This window comes from Pelodiscus sinensis, chromosome 23, assembly GCF_049634645.1.
Source record: "Pelodiscus sinensis isolate JC-2024 chromosome 23, ASM4963464v1, whole genome shotgun sequence".
NCBI classification, from domain to species: domain Eukaryota; kingdom Metazoa; phylum Chordata; order Testudines; family Trionychidae; genus Pelodiscus; species Pelodiscus sinensis.
In genome coordinates this window covers 20,094,928-20,100,581 of record NC_134733.1, presented here as the reverse complement: position 1 = coordinate 20,100,581, position 5,654 = coordinate 20,094,928, and positions in this window count along the sequence as shown.

The following is a 5,654-nucleotide window of genomic DNA, read 5'->3' as shown; positions in this document are numbered from 1 at the left end:
TTGGTTCGGGGGCCCTGGCCTGGCCGGGGGAGGGGGGCTCGCCCCACGCAGCGGCCGAGGGCTCAGCCCACGGGGGGCTCTATTCGGGCACGTCCCCGCTTTGTGCCTCAGTTTGCCCGCCTGCTGTTGGCTTCACCAGGCCCATTCGTTTTCCTGGGGGGGTTGTGCCACCCCCCGCCCAATGGGGCTCTGTGGGGAGGAGGCCGGATTGCCACAGAAACCGTCAGCGGCGGCTCCGGCTCATCTCCGCTCCGAGAGGCGCAGGAGCCGCAGGCGAGGGGCCGGCGCCGAGGTGAAGCCGCTCAGTCGGTGGGCTGGACCGTGCGACCGGTCGTTATTCACCCCAGGGCCCAGACGCCTCCATAGGGTCGCCAGATGTTTCAACAAAAATACCAGACACACTGGACATGACCTCACCCTCTGCAGTGCATCTGAGTTAGAAAATACCCGACAGTTCTGTTTTCTCATTTCCGTTTTCTCAATTTGTTTCTCCGAACAGAAAGCTCAAATACTGGACTGTCCAGTTCAAAAGCGGACACCTGGCAGCCCTACCTCCCCACGGCGTCAGGACCCGGTCCTGCCAGTGCAAACACACAGACACCGGCAGGGCTGCCAGCACTAAGCCAGGACGTGGGGCCTACAAAGAAAGGGAAGGGAGACGCCCGAACCAGACCTCTCAGGATAAACCCCCCTCGCTGCAGTCACGCACCAGGACACCGGCTCCCACAGACGCTCATGGCTCTGCCAGACGGACCAGGGCCTGCTCCGAGCAGCGACCGCTGGGAAATTCCGTGTCCATGCAAGGGAAAAGCTGACTTGCCTCGGCTGTGGCAGATTCACAGCCCACATTTCAGCCCCGAAAAACATGCCCAGAGGCCAAGGTGACAGCCACCTAGCAAGGGCTGCTTTGCCAGGTGCCTTGCTGCATGTCAGGCTGCAGGGAGACCCTCATTCTAGCTGAAGCCTTGGTCCCAAGGGGAAGGTGGGTGTGGTATGGACCCCATCCTGTCGCCTTGGGAAGGCTGCAAAGAACTCGGACCTGGCATGCAGCGGAGGAAACCTGGGCTGCGGGGCTGGCCCTAGGGAAAATGCCACCTTGGGCGAACTTGTGTTTTGGTGCCCCTGAGGGCATAGCACCACCCCTTTCCCCTGGCACCTATGGGCTTCCCAGCCCCTGCACCCCTGTCCTGTGCCCCTAACCCCTGCACAGTGCCCCCTTCACCCCAACCCCTGCACTTTCCTCCCACCTGTGCCCCCAAGCCCAGCGCTGTGCTTCCCTCATGCCCTGCCACACTGCTCCTAGTCCAGGACCTTCCATCCCTTTGCCCAGCAACACCCATGCCCACCCTCGGCTACAGTGCCCTGGGCAGCTTGCCCAGCCCTGAGGCCGGCCCATCTCAGGAGGATGGGGGGGAAGAGGGGGAGCCAGTGTACATTGGCCCAGGACTGCCCTGAGGTTTGATAGGGGCAAGGGCCATGGGAGGGGCCGGTAAAAAGCAGCCCCATGGAGCCTTCCAGTGGATTCAGCCAGTGAGGGTAAAAGCCCCGTGGAAATGGACAAAGGGCCTTCTCTGACTGAGACCGCCCTGAACATGTCGTGCTCTAGGGCTGGCTGGAGCCGGGGGCTTTGCCTTCCTTCGCCCCGACTAGTCAATCGGAACTGCAGCCTTCCCTCGTCAATTCGCTGTGTTGTGAGGAACAGTGTTACTGAAGATTTCATTACAAGGTTTCTACAGAAGCCGGCACAATGCGCGCGAGCTGATGGGGGTGACCCCCGCAGCATTTTGAGACGCGCTAAAAGATCTGATCACACCCTGCCGGGTGGGAAATCCCGCCTCTGCCATGTTTCCACGCTAGAAAGAGCCCACTTGAAAGGCTGTGCTAGCCACGCCGTGACGCTCGTGCCCGGTCATGTAGATGCCCTACCGACCCCCTGGACATTTCAGGGGATGTCTACAGGACTTGGCTTTTAGCCACCCGTCTGGGTCCACAGCAGTGTGGCTACAAGGCAGGTGGTGTGAACACGGTTTGTCAGCACTTTTGGGGACCAAAATCTTGCAGCTGGGAGGAGCGGTGTTTGCTCTGGAGCGCCCGCCTGCAGACGCAGCCTTGTGCCCATGCAAAGCGTTTGTCATTAGGGAGGGGGCGGGGGAAGATGCACCTGGCGAGCAAAGCTTTGGCACTCAATGGCCAGTGTAGACAAGGTCTAACCTGCTACCCACTTGATACCCATCCGTATTATAGGAGGGGACCTGGCAGCTGGATGCAGCCCCATTGGGGGTTTGAAAGCCCTACGTGTCAGGCGCTACAGGAAAGTGGCTCCTGCTTCCTTCAGACCATCCCCCCTTCCTGCTGTGCCTGGAATGGGCGCAGGAACCAGAGCAATGGAGGGTGCCAGGTGCTGGTGGAAGGCGGGAAGAGACGTCTCCTCATACGCGGTAACTCAGCACCCGCATTTGCTGGTGGCAGAGAGAGAGAGAGAGAGAGAGAGAGAGAGAGAGAGAGAGAGAGAGAGAGAGAGAGAGAGAGAGAGAGAGAGAGAGAGAGAGAGAGAGAGAGAGAGAGAGTGTGTGTGTGTGTGTGTGGTTTCTGCTGTGCCTGGCCACGGTCTCTGAGGGAGGAGCCAGCTCCTGTTGATTATATGAGCTTCACTGAGTTGTTCGACTGACCAGCAGCTCTCACCAGTACAGGGGTCTCCCTGCTTAGTTCAGCTGCCTTGCCTGCGCTGCTCTCTCCCGCGTGTCCGCTGAGCAGTTCGAGTTAGCATGGGCCCATCGGCCCCCTCTCACTGGTCTGGCCTGCACCTAGTAGAACAAAATTGGTACAATAGCTCTATCTGCCAGGCCAGGCTCTGCATGCGTCCCCCGCCCCCCGTGCCAATGCTTTGATGTCAATGGGCTGGCTCGGGTTTGACTTGGAGATAAATGAGCCGACAATGACGTTTGCCTGTTAGTACAAGTTGAACCTCTCCAGTCCGGCACCCTTGGGACCTGGCTGGTTCCAGACCAGTCAATTGGCTGAGCCACGGGAGGTCAGTGTTGTGTAGCAGCACTACCGGCCCTTCCGCAGTTTGCTCGGCTCTTAGAGACAGTTAGGGGTGAATGGGAGCTAAATAAGAGCACAGAGCACGGAGAGCCAGGACTGGGGGCTGTCAACAAACTTTATGGGACTGCGGGAAACTTGGCCACACCCATGATCAATGCACACCTGTCTAACTGAAATCATGCCGGATCAGGGATGTTGCCGGACCAGAGAGGTTCAACCTGTTATCGCGGCTGGAATTTGACCTGCGGGGTCTGAATTAGTGATGAGGAAGCTTGAGTCTCAATGGACTCCCCCTCTGCTCCCACGGGGAGGTTGCAGGATTGTCGTGTACGGACTTGGAAACCAGGCAGGTCTGAGCTGGAAGTCAGTTGAAAGTACTGAACCAACACGGCGCCGCTGCAGGCTTCACACCTGTGCGCAGAGCGGCAGTGCTCTCTCTCTGGCCTTTCAGGGACGAGCCTTGTGGAGGGATGCTGCCGTCACCTGCCTTTCTGGCGTATTCCCCCTCTGCCTGCCTGTTGCCATTCTCTCTCCGGCACGTGCTGACTCCAGACCGGCGGGCAGGCTGTGAGTCTGCTGCCCAACAAGCTAAACAGGGCCCAGCAAAACAAGGGGTGTCTGCCAGGGCGCCAGGCAGGTCCATGGAGTGGAATACCCAGGAGATGAGTGTCTCCCATCCGGCCAGACCGTAGAACCCTTCACCTGCTAGAGTAACAGGAATATTTGCAGCTACTGCTCATTTATGACTATTACTGAATGCTACGGACGTCTGGGAGCAAACGGTCCTGGCAAGGCAGGGAGGTCCTGTAGCTGCTGCTTATTACAATCATCATCTGACTGTTCATTTGTGCTGTATTTGTAGTATCCCCCTGTCCTTAAACACCAAATGTGATCTCCATCAGCCAGGGCCCGCCTTTTCATTGTGGCTGCTGCCATACTGATGGAAAGGCAGATTTTTCTAAGGTCCATAGTGCAATTAGGTGCCCGCTAACTCCCAGGGGAAATGAGGTTTGGGGACATGACTCCTACTTTTACCTTAGAAAAACTTCCCCACCGGCACACAATTTTTTAGCAGTAGGGAGGGTGACAGCATTTTCCCTGACTTCCATCTGCAAACGAGCTCTGGACAGCAGTATCCAAGCAGCCGAGCAGGAATGCAGAAGAGGGTGCAGAGAAACCAATGCTCCAGCCAACAAGATTCAACACGAAAAGTAAATTAAGCATCTTATTAAACTTTTATAGACACCATGAAAGAAAATTCCACTCGGCTAGATCCTTGAACACATCATTAAAAGTCCTCTCTGGACCAGCATTCGCTGTCCCTTGAGTTTCCTGGAACAGGCTGAATTGTCCAAATGTACTTAAGAGGCAGTTGCGATAGCCCTACAAGCAGGTGACAAAATCCCAGTGAACCGGAAGGTGTTAAAACAACATGCAGGTTTCATCCCTGTGAAAAAAGCCAAGTGGTTGGAGGGTCTGCGTGGGTTTGGCTTGTATATGGTGCAGTCGTTAAATAAAAAGGTACTTACTGGAGTGACGACAGAGAATCAGATCGGATGAAACTGTATTAAAGAAAAGCCCCAAACTAAAATGCATTTTAAGCACCTCTCCCCAGTCCTTACCTGAACCCACAAGGGGAGCTTACAATAAACCATTAACATTTGTAAACGGACACACACTGCGCTATGGGTGTGAATGCCTCCCTCCCCCTATGCAGCTTTTCAGGCCAATGATAAATGGCCTGAGAGTCCAACTTGGTGTCTGGTGAATATTAATGGAAGCTGCTTTGTGGTGGTGACAATTGAGGACGAGCCCTGGCAAGCCGCGCCTTCTGCTTTGCCAGTCTGCATTCTTCTTCCGAGTCAGAAGACCCCACTGGGTCACTTCAATACGGTTGCCATAGCCCCTGGGGCCAAGCAAGGCTTTGGGCCAATGGGCAGGTGGAGTGATGAGACTCTGACTTCGGGAGAGGGAGCGAGGGGACAATGTAAGGAGGGTGGACTTAGCTCCCCTTCTGTGGATTGTGATCAAATCACCAGCTAAGGTATCAGAGACATAAAGCAATTGCCCAAAACAGTGGCTTCATGACCCACTATCCCGGTTTGAACAGCTTGTGGCCAGTGGTCCCTCTAATGTTTTCCATCCATGAGCGGAACACATTTTGTTCTGTGCAGCAAAGCACAGGCAGACGTGCACCACTCATGCTGCCAGCGGTGGGAGGTTGTGGGACCTTTGCTAAACAGCTGGGTGGCATTTAAATCTCTTTTGGGTGCCCTCCCCCACCCACTCAACATGCACAGCTGTTGCTGTAACTGGGCAGTTCTTACAAACAAATGACTCAGAAGGCTGCAGCTGGCCAGGCATGTGTCTTGCCTATTCTAGTAGGAGGCTCCAATGCAGCAATAGAAACACATCACCAAACAGCCCTGCAGTGGGACTCTTCCATTGACTTCAGGGAACTGTACATTAGCCACTGGGTGGTACCTCAAATGGCATGAACCAAACAAGTCAGAAAAGGGGCCACATTTCCATAATATGCAGATAGGGAGCATAAGAAACCCTGGAAGCGTCTCTTCCTTAGCTGCAGCTCAAGAGTCTGGAAGCTGGAA